The following is a 15,950-nucleotide window of genomic DNA, read 5'->3' on the forward strand; positions in this document are numbered from 1 at the left end:
TACATATGATATTTTGAAGGTATTTTCCATATTAAAATATATATATATATATGAAAAAATTGGGTATCAACATGCCTTTACTGTTATTACTTACTGGGTTGGCGTACTCATATTACTCCCTGCACCTTGTGTGCAGATCCAGGATCCTCGGATCGCGATAGTGAGTGCTAATTTGCTTTCCAACGGATCCTCAGAGTTGACTAGGTAGCTTCTTGGCGTTCGCAGCCTAGTGCTTCTCCTTCCTATCTTATTTAGTCTTGTATTAGCATTGCTTTCAGACAATGTTGTCTTTTCTTATTCCTAGACGAGATGTAGTTGCTCATGACTGGTGACACCCCGATGTCGGGCTGTGTTATGTTTTCCGCATTGTCTATTTTGACTTATATTATGGGATTTCTAGTTAACTATTGAATTAAAATGTCTTATAATGAATTTATGGTTTGTTTGGGGTTTGTGTCGGCTGGCCTAGTTTCACGATAGGCTCCATCACGATCGGGTACATTTTAGGGTCGTGACAAGTTAGTATCAGAGCTGGGTTGCATAAGTCTCACGACTCATGAGCAGGTTTAGTAGAGTCTTGAGGATTAGTACGAAGACGTCTGTATTTATCCTCGTGAGGCTGCAGAACCTTTAGGAAAACTTCATATTCTTGAATTCCTGTCGTGCGTATCTGTTGATTCTAGTACTAAGCTTCTGTTATTCTATTTTCTCACAGATGGTGAGGACACGCGCTACCGGTCAGGATGGACGACCACCAATACCACCAGCTGGGGCCACTAGAGGCCGAGGATGCGGTTGAGGCCGTGGTCGGGGCAGGGGTGCATCCCGCGCATCAGCTAGGGTGGCACCTGCAGATCCACCAGCAGCCCCAGTGCAGGATCATGTCCTAGTTATGGACGCTCCAGCAGCACCAGCTCAGGCACCGATTGTGCGTATTATCATTCCGGATCTTCAGGAGACCTTGGCCCAGATCTTGACCGTGTGCACTAGTCTTGCTCAGGCATTCACAGTTTCTACTATCGCAGCCAATTCTCAAGCCGGGGGAGGCACTCAGACTCCCGCCGCCCGTACACCCGAGCAGGTTGTTCAGGGATTGACACAGGAGGTACCACCAGCCCAGCCGGTTGCAGCTGCCCAGGGTTATGTAGCTCTGCTTATGCCAGAGGACGAGCAATGCAGATTGGAGAGGTTTGGGAGACTTCAGCCTCCGACTTTCAGTGGTGCTAAGGGCGAGGATGCCCAAGGTTTCTTGGACAAGTGTGAGAGGATGCTTCCGACGGCGGGTATTTTGGAGACCAGTGGGGTCTCATTCACTACTTTACAGTTTTTAGGGGTTGCACTTAGATTGTGGGAGGCTTTAGAGAGGCGTAGGCCGGCTGATGCAGCGCCCCTTTCTTGGCAGCAGTTCTCTATTCTCTTCCTGGAGAAGTTTGTACCTGAGTCTCATCGAGAGGAGCTGTGCAGGTAGTTCGAGCAGCTTCGTTAGGGTGAAATATCTGTTTCGCAGTATTAGATGTGGTTCTCCGAGTTGGCTCGTCATGTGGTCTGGTTAGTTTCCACAGATCAAGAGAGGATCAGGAGGTTTATAGATGGCCTCGATTATCAGCTTCGATTGCTTATGACCAGAGAGAGAGCGTCTGGTGCTACCTTTGTGAGGTTGTGGACATAGCTCGACAGATTGAGATGGTTCGTGGTCAGGAGAGGTTTGAGTGTCGAGCCCCCCTTTTTCCTTCGCGAATTGGGTTTGTGACATTCGATTGGGACAACTCTTTCCTTTTAGGAAAGGGGTTTGCAATTTTGAAGAGTCGCCACCTAACAATTTTAAGGTGCGTTAGGGAACCTATGGGGTTCAACTACGACTATGTTTGATAACCAGAGATAGGGTAAGGGCTTGAAATTATCCCAAGGGAAAGGTTTTAGGCACCCCTCAGGATCCAAGTGTGGTTCCCGGCCAGATAGTTCTTTGTGAATTTGCAATTAACAAGTAAACAAACAAGGCTCAAAGGGGATTTTAAATACACAAATGTTTGTAAGTGGTAGAATAAAATAAAATTTTGAAAGAGTTATAACTAAACATGCTAATGAATATAAAGAGGGTCCTAGGTTTATTTGTAATATGGATCACATCAATGCAATACCCGGTAATCACTCCTCAAAAGAGGGGCTACACGTGGTATTAGCGCACCGATCATCATATCCATATCTACCCTTCCCATCCCGTTAAGGTATTAAAGCGCGGATTGGTCTCGACCTCTATTGCATGCTATTACCCATCCCACTCCTATCAGTCCCGGAGGGATTTAGGACTACTATTCCTATGAGAGGGAGGATTTTAGGCTGACTCTTGGGTTTTAAAGGTAAAAAGACTAAGGCGACATTCAAAACATATAGGACTGCATATTGTGGGAAACATGTAAACAACTAGAAGGCTCATATATACCTCCTCAAGTAAAGCACATAAATAGCATGACTTAAAACACATTTAGGGCCAGAATTCAAAGTACTAAGACAGGGGGTTCTAGTTGTTGAAGCAGACCAATTTATTACATAACTCAAATAAGAAGTCCGAATCAGGCCTGCCTGCTAGTTGTAGCAGTTGCTATTTAAACAAGGCGGATTCGATTTTATCGTTATTACATAAGGCTTGCCTAGGTGTGTATTGATGATACCCTATAAGCATGATATCTATTACTGATTCAAAAATGGCAAAGGAGTAACAATTTTAAAAGAGCAAATTAGATCCTATAGGCATGCTTTCTAGACCGCATTAATGAAAGGAGTAACTAATTTTAACACAGTACGAGTCAAACTGATTTTTTAACTAAATTGGTTTCAGATTTTATGGACATAACCTCTATTGTTGCTTATTTTAATCCCTATAGATAAGGTATCTAATATTAATGGCTGATTTTGTCCTATAGGCATGGTATCTAATGAAGCGGAGTAGACAGGATTTATTTGATCACAGCGAAATTTCTATAGGCATGATTTCTATATTAACATCAACCTTATGGTCATGACATCTAATTTTGAATCTGATTTTAACCTTGTAAATGTGATGTCTGATTATAGCCATTAGACCCTATAGGCATGATTTCTAAGTGTGGAGGTAAACGTGCAAAACTTATTAAAACAGATCCTATAGGCAGGATATCTAAGTGTGGAAGTAAACATGCAGAACTTATTAAAACAGATCCTATAGGAAGGATATCTACCCTTAAAATTAACTAGGACATACCAATAATAAGCAAAGTGCAGAAAGAAAGGTAAGCAAATGTCCACAGCCTAACCTTGGCTTGCAGCCGGCTAGACAAAGCAGTAGCACAAATTGTAACAGAGAAAAGAGAGAGTTTTTAGTGAAGTGTGTGTTCTGAACTTAGATAGTTCTTGTTTTTTAAAGAAGAGGGGTGCAAGGTATTTATAGTTTTTTGAAAACGAGTGAAGGAGAAGTAATAAGTAAAGTCTTGATACAAACATGGAAACAATCACAAGTCAGAATCAATTACCCAAGTGATTCCCCTTTAATTAAGGAATCACTGTCTAACGGGTAGCAACAGGTCTAATCAAGGAAAGAAAATCAGTTTGGAAGCAGACTTATTATTGCCATATAAGGGATAGTAAAAGCATGCAGTGAACAATCGAGTCTAAGTACAAAAATATGCTTATTTTGGGAAAGAAATCAGCAAGGTAACACATTATAGTAGAGGAAAAAGAATCAATTACTTTTAAACAGGCGAGTGAAATTAGGGTTCATAAAGGGAAAAGTTTTTGAAATCAGTCACAAGATCAAGACAATCAAGGAAGAATATGCTTCTGCACTTCAGTATATAAACAGAGTGAAAAGAAACATCAGACATGCGAGGCCAAGCATATTGGCAAAAGAAACAGCATACAACAGTAGCAGAAATAAGCATAGGATTCAGTAGTGAACAAGGCTAGATAGTCAGGGCTCACACGTATAGCCAAAGTGAAGAAGAGAGTCAAAACAAGCAAAGGTCTTGCAATAACAAGTGAGAAAACCTTTCCAGAAGTTAGGGTTTCAACCATAGTCGAGTAAAAATCAGATAAGTCATATAAAGAAAAGAGAGTCTGAAACAAGAACTTTCAATCTAGTTAAGTATACATTCAAACAAACAGTTTCAGACCCAAAGACCTAGGGTTTTCAAAAATAATTGAATTTAAAAGATAGTAAAACAAATAAGTCAAACAAAGCACTTAATCAAACAAGTACACATCTAACTAACAACTTCAGAACTCGAATGAGACCCAAAAGGAATTAGGGTTTTAAACACGCTGACTCAAATAGAAGAACAACATGAGCAAAACATAGCAGAATCACAAACAACACTAAAAATCGGAGAAGAGATCTTTTGAAAAACTTAAAGGAAAACCTTAATGAAAAGTTGTTTTGAAAGAAATGTTGAAGAACATTCGAGAAAAACACTTGACATCCACAGCAAGTACAGATCTAAAGTAGATCTGAAAGAAAATCAAAGGATCTTAAAGATTAGGGTTTCGAAAAATCCAGAAAAGGTGAGAAAGGCCTTGAAAGTTACCGATCTAACCAGGAGAGTCAAGGATCTGACTCGAACAGCCATGGTTGGCCGGAGAAAGGTCAGGGATGACCGGAGAAAAGCCATGAACAGCAATCGAGCAAAGACTGGACTAGATTCCTTCTAGGACTGGCCATGAAACCATAGAAACAAACACCCAAGAGTCATGGGAAGCCACCATACATCTCTAATGGCCAAGGGAGGCCATGGATTAGGCAGGGTTTAGGATGGATTAGGGTGTAGTTTGATGGCGGCGGCTAGGGTTCGTGTTAGGTTTCAGAGAGAGTTGAGAGAGAAGAGGGATTCAGAGGCGGCGGTTGGTGAGAAATGAGGTAGGGTAAATGGTCGTTTGGGACTAAAAAGGAAAGGGCGTATAGGAGCCGTTGATCTAAATGATCAACGACTAGGATTAAAGGGGTTAGGTGGGGAGTCCGGGTTGGGTCGTTTAAATAGGTTAGGGGTCGGGTTTAAAAGAAATTGGGCCGGGGGAAATCAGGTCTGATTTGGGGTTCAATTTAGGCTACAATTGAAATGAAATTGGGCTATCATTTGAATAGCCATTTTTCCCCTTTTAAATTATAAAAATAGTAAATTAATTTCTGGAACCAAATTAACAGCACTAAAATGACTTATTGCAATTATATGCAATTTAGCTTAAAATTACTAAATAAAATTAGTAAAAATATGCAACAATTACCTTAGCTATATCTTAGCATAAATATAAAGGTCCACCAAATGAATTACCAAATATAATAATTTTGGAAATAATCATTGGGTTTTTTATGGATAAAAGATGAAAAATAAATTGATTTGAAACCTTAAAATTATGGAAAAATAATTAAATATTTGAATATTCTTACATATACCTATATATTCCCTTTTGAAGTTATTTTGTATACTAAAAATATATATAGGGAAAAATTGGGTGTCAACAGCTGCCCGTCTTTACCCGGGAAGGATGAAGGAGTTGTCGGGTAAAGATATGATGGCCAATTTTGACCAAACGAAACGGTTCGAAGAAGTTAGGCCGCGCCCTAGCTTCTGAGCTGCCTACATATCCCCGGTTTTACAGGAATCAGGCCATATGTAGTTCAGGATCCGTCGGCGGAGTATGCCGATAGAGGCTTTCCAAGAACGGACGCAATATCCAGGACGGGGCGAGTGGGCGGCTTGGGAGAATGGTTAATAGCTTGATATGGCTGCGGGAACTGGAGCGGGCTTGCTCCTGCCGGGATGGCCGTTGCTCGCCGGTGTACCTGCAATTAGAAATAATACAAGCGTATACTGTGCACAAATTTAGACATGATGTAAATTCCCATTGGACCATGAATGCTGTCTTTGAACGGTTATGATGACGTCTTTAGACCATGATGTCTTGGGCCATAAAGCGTATAATAAAGGATTCGCAGGCCATGGAATGATGCTCTCGGGCTATGATAATGGTGCCTCCGAACCATGACGCCTTTGAATAATGATATGCAAAAAAGTGGAAAGGGGTCCTCAGGCCATGGCATGGTGTTCTTGTGCTATGAGGATGGTGCCTCCGAACAATGACGCCTTTGGATGGGTTGGCGATATTTCAGCCCATGAAGGATGCAGTAGCATGTGGCGATCTTTCAGCCGTGCAATGTGGCGATCTTTCAACCGTGCAATGTGGCGATCTTTCAGCCGTGCAATGTGGATGGAGGCAGCGTTTAGTCTCGGAAGGCAGAATAGTAGCCATATGCAATGCAGATGCAGATAGAGGTAGAGCATAACCTCAGAAGGCCAAATGGTAGCCTTATACAAGAAAATAAAATAGCAAATGATAGTAGAGTTTCTTAGCTGATAGCAAATTGCGGCGTTGCGATTACTGGGAGCATTGTGACATACGGGACATCACTGGCGTGCGGATAGCAAATGTAGGTAAGTGTAACGGTTAAGAGAGTCGTATTCTTGAACAATGTTTGTTCCATGAGTGTGCAATATGTTTCAATGATTTCGCAATCCTTGTGCCTGCATCCAAAGAAAAATCGTGAGTTTTGTAATAGGGAAGGTTAGTTCGTATCCCCGCGGGCTTTGCTTGACTCGTTCGGCCTTTGATCTGGCAATACCATTTGTATCATTGGGGTAGCGTTGCTAAACGAAGAATTTTCAATAATAAACATGCATGATTTTGTAAAAGTATGACATAAATGTATAATTAAAGTAGTTTTAGATGAACCGACGATTGTGACATGGTTCGAGACATTGCAACCTCTATCGCTACGGAATTTTGAGGGTCCTCCTCAAAATTCTGCCCCAGTTTCCAATTTCGGGGGGTGGGGGGTGCGGAAATGAAAATTTTATTGAATTGTGACCGAACCCATAGGGCTGTCTACGTATCCCCTCTTAAACGGGAATTAGGTCAGGCATAGTTCAAAATACAACATATATGGAAGACATAAAGATTACACATAGTAACGCTTGACTGCATCTGAATTAATTGGCTTTGTCTAGACTTCTCCGTCCATTTCTACAAGTATGAGGGCTCCTCCTGTCAAAACTCGGTGAACCATGTATGGGTCCTGCCAGTTTGGGGAGAACTTCCCTTTGGCTTTGTCCTGATGCGGAAAAATTTTCTTTAACACCAGCTGCCCCAGAGTGAACTGTCTTGGCTTGACTCTTTTGTTGAAGGCTCTGGACATTCTGTTCTGATACAGTTGACCATGGCATACTGCATTCATTGTTTTTCCGCCTATAAGAGCTAGTTGCTCGTAACGACTCTTCACCCACTCTGTGTCGTTGAGCTCAGCTCCCTGTATGATCCTTAGGGAAGGAATTTCTACTTTGGTGGGAATGACGGCTTCCGTACCATAAACCAGCATATAGGGGGTTGCCCCGGTTGATGTGCAGACTGTGGTGTGATACCCCAATAGAGCAAATGATAATTTCTCGTGCCACTGTTTATGCTTTTCTATAATTTTCCTTAATATCTTCTTGATATTCTTGTTGGCGGCTTCTACGGCTCCATTCATTTGAGGCCTGTAGGCTGTGGAATTCTTGTGTTTGATCCTGAAGGTTTCACACATGGCTTTCATCAAGTCACTGTTGAGATTGGAGCCATTATAAGTGATGATTGACTCTGGAATACCGAATCGACAAACAATGCGGTCTCGGACAAAATCTGTCACGACTTTCTTAGTCACTGCTTTGTAAGATGCTGCTTCGACCCACTTGGTGAAATAGTCAATTGCCACTAGGATAAACCTATGTTCGTTGGAAGCGGTAGGCTCGATTGGTCCAATGACGCCATTCTCCAGGTGGCGGACGACCATGGTGAGCTTGTTGTGTTGAGCTCGCTTGGAGGTACCTTTATCATGTCTGCATGTATCTGGCAGCCATGGCATTTCCGGACATACTGGATGCAGTCTATTTCCATAGTCGTCCAAAAGTAACCAACCCAGAGTCTCTTCTTTGCTAAGACAAAACCGTTCATATGTGGACCACAGGTCCCTGCATGAATTTCCTCTAGCAGCTTGGATGCTTCTCTTGCATCAACATACCTTAATAATCCCAAATCAGGAGTCCTCCTATACAGGATTCTCCGCTGTGAAAGAAGTTGTTGGACAATCTCCGAAGTGTGCATTTCTGAGTATGATTGGCAAGCTCCGGGTAATCTCCTTTCGCCAAATATTCCTTGATATCATGAAACCAAGGCTTCCCGTCTGCTTCCTCTTCAACATAGGCACAGTAAGTGGCTGATTATAAATGTTCACCGGAATGGGATAAATGAAATTCTTATCAGGATGTTGTATCATAGATGATAGGGTGGCTAATGCATCAGGAAACTCATTCTGGATTTTGGGAACATGTCGGAATTCCGTCTTCGTGAACCTCTTTCTCAATTCCTGTACAGGATGCAGATACGGGAGTATCTTGGAGTTCTTAGTTGCCCATTCTCCTCGTACCTGATGTATAAGTAAGTCTGAATCTCCAATTACTAGAGTGCTTGAATGTTCATGTCAACGGCCATTTTGAGCCTAAGATGCAGGCTTCATACTCAACCATATTGTTGGTGCAGGGGAACCTGAGTTTGGCAGATGCTGGATAATGCTGACCGGTTTCTGATACCAAGACCGCTCCTATGCCAACTCCTTTGAAGTTTGCTACTCCATCGAAAAACATTCTCCAACCGTCCTAGGATTATGCAATGTCTTCTCCTATGAATGATACCTCTTTATCAGGAAAATACATTTTCAAGGGTTCATATTCTCCATCCACGGGGTTTTCGGCAAGGTGGTATGCCAGTGCCTGTCCCTTGACTGCTTTCTGAGTTATGTAGACAATGTCGAACTCACTCCACAAGATTTGCCACTTGGCTAGCTTGCTAGTGGGCATGGGCTTCTGAAAGATGTACTTCAAAGGATCCATCCTTGATATGAGGTACGTGGTATAGGCACAGAAGTAATGTCTCAGCTTCTGAGCTATCCAAGTCAAAGCACAGCAGGTGCGTTCCAAAAGAGAATATCGAGCCTCGTACGGGGTGAACTTCTTGCTGAGATAATAGATGGCTTGTTCCTTTCTCCCCGTTTAATCATGTTGCCCCAAAATGTGGCCGAAAGCTCCATCTAACACATCAAGGTAGAGTAGTAAGGGTCTACCTGGCTCAGGAGGAACTAGGACTGGTGGTGTTGACAGGTACTCCTTGATTCTATCAAAGGCCTTTTGGCAGTCATTGGTCCACAACTGACTTAGAACAGTCATGTCATCATACGACCAGGCGATTATGTCCTCATATTCCTTTATAAACTCTGTGTATTCCTTCTTTTCTGACGGCGATAAGTGAACGCTGATTCGTGTTTCCTTGACGTTTTCTGCATCTCCCAAGTTAACAATCTCTGTCTCGTCCAGATTGGACTTTGGTTTGTTCTCAAAGTTCTCAACTTCTTTGACAATCTCCTCTGGCATGTCATTCTCTTCTGAATCAAGGTCCTTTTGTTGTGTTGTCTTTTCATCAAGATAAGTAATAGTAATGTTGTGTAAGTAAATAAGGAGAAAATGATAGAAATAAATATTAATTCATTGGAAAAGTCATACATGCCTTGATAAATTGAATAATTGTTTTGAACATTGATGATCTTATTGTGAAAATTGTAAAATGCGAAAAACAAAAATCATTCAGTAAATAAAACAGTGAATAGTGCTTGTTTTAGCCCTGCTACCCCGAGGCTCGTCGAACTCTGGTAGTCCTGATGGTCCAATTATTGAGGTATGCCCCTCTACTCACAGCTTGTATGGAAGGACCTTCCTCCCCCTCCTCCTCGAGAATAACACAACAATCCATATCACTGTCCTCTTAAAATAAGTTTTTCACTGCTGTGAGTGCCTCTTCTTCGTCTGTCCCATAGATGACGTCAGCCTGTTTGAAAGTCTGCTCCAGGTGCTGTATCGGTTGCTCCAATGGGTAGTAAGGGTCTCGCCATGGTGGCGCCAATTGTTGAACTCTTCCTAGGTGTATTCATATCCTAGACCGAATGTAGTGCCATGTCTCTTGATTTTTATAGGTTTAGAGATCCCTTGGAGGTTCTTGCAGAGTCCTTTACCAGGTTCGTACCCACTCCAATTCAATATACTCTCGATCTTGTTGTCCCACCATTTGTCCTTGTCGACAGCATTGACCCACTCGATGTGGTGGTGGGTCTCTCTGCCTAGCTTTCTTCTTCCCCTAATTGCCGGAATGGTTTGACGATTGTATAGAGGATTTCTACCGTCGCCGTGAATGATCATTTCCTGGTGATTCCATTCGAACTTTACAGCATGATGCAACGTTGATGCTACAGCCCCAGCAGCATGGATTCAGGGTCGTCCTAGCAGCAAGTTGTAGGATGCTGGCACATCTATTACTTGAAAGTCAACCTCCAACCAGGTTGGTCCCATCTGTAGACACAGACTAATCTTACCGTCGGTGGACCTCTGAGACCCATCAAAAGCTTTCACATTGGTTGCTCCTTCTTTTATCGCATGCAACCCTTTACCCAAGTTCTTGAGTGTTACCAAAGGATAGATGTTAAGGCTGGAACCCCCATCGATCAGGATCCTGGTGATGAAGTAGTCTTCGCATTGTATAGTGATGTACAGGGCTTTGTTGTGACCCAACCCTTCAAGTGGCAGTTCATCCTCATAGAAGGTGATTTTATGGCTTTCTAGTACTTGTCCCACCATATTAGCCATTTCCCCGCCCCTGATGTTACTTGGTACTTATGCTTCACTCAGCACCTTCAACAGAGCATTCTTGTGTGTCTTGGAGTTCTGCAGTAATGAGAGGATGGATATCTGTGCTGGTGTTTTGTTTAGCTAGTCGATGACCGAATACTCCTTGGCCTGTATTTTCCTCCAAAGGTCGTCTGGACCCGTCTCAATGATGGGTGGCCGGTTGGAGGCCTACTTGCTGGACTCAGCTAGGTGTTCAGGGGTATAGACTCTCCCAGTTCTTGTCATACCCTGTGCTGCAATGGTCTCTTCGAACCTGACTTTGCCTTTCCTCCTAGCCTCGGCTGTATAATCCCAAGGTATGGCTTTTGTATGGAATAATGGCATGGACATCGCCAATGGGATTGGTGCCGCCACCTTTACTTCGGATGGGACATGTTCTTTGGGTGGCAAAACTGCAACCTCAAATGGTACTGGTGCCTTTGTCGATGGTGCTGCTTCAAACTCAAGAGGGACAGACACATCTACCTCAGTGACCTCAGACGGTTGGATTTGGACTATGATGGGGTTGAGAGTAACTACTGGTTTCTTTCGATCATTGCCTTCTGCGATCAACCCGATGGATCCCTCAGGATCCCAATCATCCTCTGCTTCAATCATGTGAATACCCCCACACTACAACAAAAATGGCATTTACCGGCAATTATACAGCGGCAATAACATTATTGCCGCTAATTTATTCCTGTAGACCCAAATATTACCGGCAGATAAGCTATAGCCAGAAAAAGGCACGCTTTTGCTGGCAATTGAAAGAAATTGCCAGTGAAAGTTAATAATTGAAACAAATCTTTTACAATATTTCAATTCCCTCCAAAAATTTTCATTCTAAATGTTCCCTCCCTGGATAATATATCCGCTCCCATTGCCCTAATCATACCTTTCCTCTTTGTAAATTACAAATACACAAAGTCCAAAAGAGCATCTTCCCAATCAGTCTAGTCTTTTCCATTATACGACACAAATTCTCGAACAGAATCATGTTAGCCGGTGCTTTTCTCTAATCTTTGATCATTTTTTGGTCTATTTTCTATTTTTGATCTGCTTATCTACTCCCGCAGATACAGCTGAGTCCTCCCAATTCTCGAGAAATCGATTCTGAACGCCGACCACCGCATTCGTTTTCTTTTCTCCTCCAAACCCCATAGCTAAATCCAACATCTCTATCTTTTGTGTGTGTGCCTGTGGAGATTTAGCAGATCTGTTGATTGTTACATTAGGAGTATTAGCTTTGCCATTTTTGTAGGAGCCCTGCTTTGTTCAATAACCATGGTGTCCACGGCTAAGCTCAAATCTGTTGACCTTTACAGGTTTTTTTCCCTCTCTATTTTCATGTTCAATTAATTTGATTACCGGCGTGCTTTTCATTTTTTTTCCAATTCCGATTTCCATCACATGCTGTAATCAAAGTCATTTTTAACCGCGAAAAATAGTAAATTTGGTTGTGTTGTTACTGCCAAATCACGTACTAGTGTTAATTTACTTTTTGTTTTGATGTTTTTGAAGTGGATTAATTGAAGTTAGTGAAATGGCTAGTGATTCAATTCTGATATAGTTGTTACCTTTAGAGATCAAATTGTCGCTCTTTTTCTAATTATGTCTGTCTAATTTTCTGTCTAATTTTCTGTCTAATTTAGTTCATATTTTTCATATTATTTCTATGGTGTTACTGATATTGTCTTCTTTTGTCTTTTTGTCTTCTTGAGTCGAGGTCTTTCGGAAACAGACTCTCTACTCCTTCGGGGCAGGGGTAAGGTCAGCGTACACACTATCTCCCCAGACCCCACTAGTGTTATTTTACTGGGTCGTTGTTGTTGTAATTTTCTGTAACTTGATTTTTCAACAAAACTGCAGTTGCATTACCTATCAAGTTATCGTTTCATCACTGATCACACATGTATACCCGATATTGCATGTATGCTCTTAAACACGATCATCTATAGAATACTCCTGTCTTTCCTTGTTAATGTAGAAAGCTAGATGTGTTCTCATTCTCCTTCTACGAACCGTAGATGTCTAGTAATTAGTTTGTTGTCGCTGCTCTTCATCTTTTTCTTAGAGAGATATTTTTGAGACAATAATAGGATGAAATATATTTAGAAGAAGAGGAAGAAACATGTGGTAGTGCTTTCTTTCTAGCGGAAGGGAAAAAGGAAGATACAGAATCTGGACCGAGTGCATACTTTAACAGAATGTACTCTTTATCTATCCAAAGGAAGGTCAACGTAGCATTTAAAGACAAAGCTTCTGCAGTTAAAAGCTATTTTTTCATAGATTTATTTCTAATTCTAAGTTGATAGGCAAAGCCGTAAGGAGTTCTCACTCTCTATCTTCCAAGTATTTATGTGATTATTAGGGGGGCTAGTGAGTAGAAATAGTGAATGTCATGTTGGTTGAATGGCTTTCAGAAACCAATATTTGGTTGAAACAACAAAATGATGGGAATATTGTGAGCTATATATATACACACACACATATATATGTATCATGTATGTATGTATATGGCTTCTCCTCTCACAGCTATTTTGATTTTCTAGTTTTCATCTTCTGTTTAAGTGTTGTCTAAAACAAAGAGGGGAAGGGCAGTAGGGCACCTGGAATGACAGTTTAATTGTAGCATCTTCTTGTCTCCAAAAGTGCATTTGTGGGAACATCTCTACTAACTAACCATTTCAATAGAGTGCATTACAATTCCAAGATGCACGACCATAGAAGTAATAAATTCTTTACTTTACCTTGGCTTAATGCAATTAGAAAATTTTGTGTGAGTGCGTCCTGAATTGGATGAAATCTTGCATCAACAATCCTCAGAACTACTCCTTCAGAATGTTGTGTAAATTTATTTTAATTTTTTACTGCAGGAAAATTCCCCGCGATTTGATAGAGGCATCATTATCTGGTGCTGGATTATCTATTGTAGCAACGCTTTCCATGATGTTTCTCTTTGGAATGGTAGGAAGTAAAAATTATTTGCCTTCATGTTTAAAGAACAAGTGGTAGAAGATAGTGAATTAAGTGCAATTGTTGCACCACCAATTTCTACTAGCTTTAAAATAGATACATTTTCCTAAATTGCTGGTACAATTGTATCTTAATACTGGTGTTGTTTTCCTTGTTTTATTACATTTGCTTTCAAGTTCATATTATCAGAAGAAATGATCATCAATGTTTGTATATTTGTCAGTTATCTTGTAGCGCACATTTTAATTCAATCGTGTTTATAACTTGTAGGAACTAAATAACTATTTGACAGTGACCACCACTACATCCGTTGTTGTTGATAAGAGTTCTGATGCGGAATTCTTACGAATTGATTTTAATATGAGGTATGATTCTGACACATCTTGGAAAATATTCAGTGTCCCCTTTTTCCTTTTTCTTCTACTAAATGCATGACATATAGATATTATCCATTTCTGAAGTGGAGGCGTCTTTGTTTAACATTCTTCTAATCTCAACTTTTTGCTGACACAAATTATGACACTACATGTGAAAAAAGTAACCTGGGTCATACCAAGAAGTTGATTACATATTAATGAATGTGTTGCTGGATTAATTATGTCAGTACTAATACAACACTTTTGGGGGTCTTCTCTTGTAGGAGTAAACTATATTGCTAGTTGTTTGTTTCTGTTCAGATGTTTCAAGATGCTTATAATGTCCTCATGTTTTCAGTTGATTTTCAAGTCATGCATTCCCTTCTATTATGCAATATTACTAAGCAAACTTGTCTTGCAGTTTTCCGGCACTGTCTTGTGAATTTGCATCAGTGGATGTGAGTGACGTCTTAGGAACAGTAAGTTTCAACTCACTTCTTAAGGACTTCATAATCTGAAAGAGAAAATGCTTTATCGAAACATCATGCAGTTTGATGCAGTTAGCCTTTAGCTTTTTGTTTATTCGTGATTAACAGATTTGTATATATTAATCTCAGAATATATTTTAGCAATTCTAATCCTTAGATTAAGAGTTTGTGACTTGTCGAGGTTTAGTAGCCTCCTTCCAGCACTAGGAATCTATGAGAAAGAATGAAATTCAGTTGTTCCTGCAAAAGAAAATGCATTGATAGCTATAAAATCTGCACTGTTAGCTATAACACTAGACTTCTGTTTCATCACTTCATGTTTATGGCTATGTTTAGAGTTACTCAGTTTACCTTTTCCCCATTCACATATGCATCATTCGAGTTTTTCATCCAGTTGTCCCTCTAGAGAATCCTCATGAAGAGCTAGTTTGTTAAGGGAATAGGACAATAAATCCACCTATGAAGCCATTGATGTTCAAATAATAGCTGAAGTTTGACCGTGGTTCTTCGTTAAGTTAAGATTTTGATTCTTCATTATGCACGATGAAAAGAATGTAGTTGGTTCTGCTAATAGATGTTAGGCGAGGGAGTTGGCTGACAAAGTATCTAACAGTGATGGAATCTTCAAGATGTTTTTTCATATTATACTTTATCCTATAACACAATTATTTTATAATTTCAGGTCATACAGTATGATGTTTGATAATTTAGCGGTTGGAAGATTTCAAAATGATGAAAAGTTGCGGAAATCATTTGAAGACCATCATTCTGGATTATTACTATAATGATAGTAGCTATTTAGTCCAAACAATATATTTTTATGTTTTAAGTTACTGTGATATTAATATTTTTGATTAACACTTCCTTTTGTCTTTTAAGATTTAATGAGATATATTACACTTTTTTGAATTAACATTAATATATTTTATTATTTGGGTCATATTTTATACAAATGTAACAACTATTATTAATTATTGCCAAATTATAGCTATTATCGCTAGTGACTTTTAAAGATATTAACTTTTTGTGATAATTTAGTTAAACATATTAGCTACTATTAAATGGACGCTAAAAAGGCAAATAAGATGTTTTAAGAAGGGATAATATTGCTTTTTTAATTGCAACAAAATAATTTTCGTTAAAAATGCAAACTTTTAGTGACAATTATTTTGAATTTAGCGGCTATAAAAATGGATGGTAAAGAAGTATAATTAGCCGTTTGGATTGGATTTAGTAGCTATTATAATTGTCGTAAACAATTGCCGTTAGAGATGCGAACTTTTAGCAGCAATTAATTTTAATTTAGCGGCTATAAAAATGGATGCTAAAGAAGTATAGTTGGCCGCTTTGGATTGGATTTAGTA

General features: G+C 40.1%; 1 long non-coding RNA gene across 1 annotated transcript; it reads left to right on the plus strand.

Annotated features, from left to right (window-relative positions):
• LOC109231851 lies at nt 13,694–14,575 on the plus strand. Its single transcript, XR_002068852.1, has 3 exons — nt 13,694–13,733; nt 14,013–14,107; nt 14,520–14,575. It is a non-coding gene; the product is annotated as an uncharacterized LOC109231851 (long non-coding RNA).

The sequence above is a fragment of the Nicotiana attenuata genome, chromosome 8, assembly GCF_001879085.1.
Source record: "Nicotiana attenuata strain UT chromosome 8, NIATTr2, whole genome shotgun sequence".
NCBI lineage: Eukaryota > Viridiplantae > Streptophyta > Magnoliopsida > Solanales > Solanaceae > Nicotiana > Nicotiana attenuata.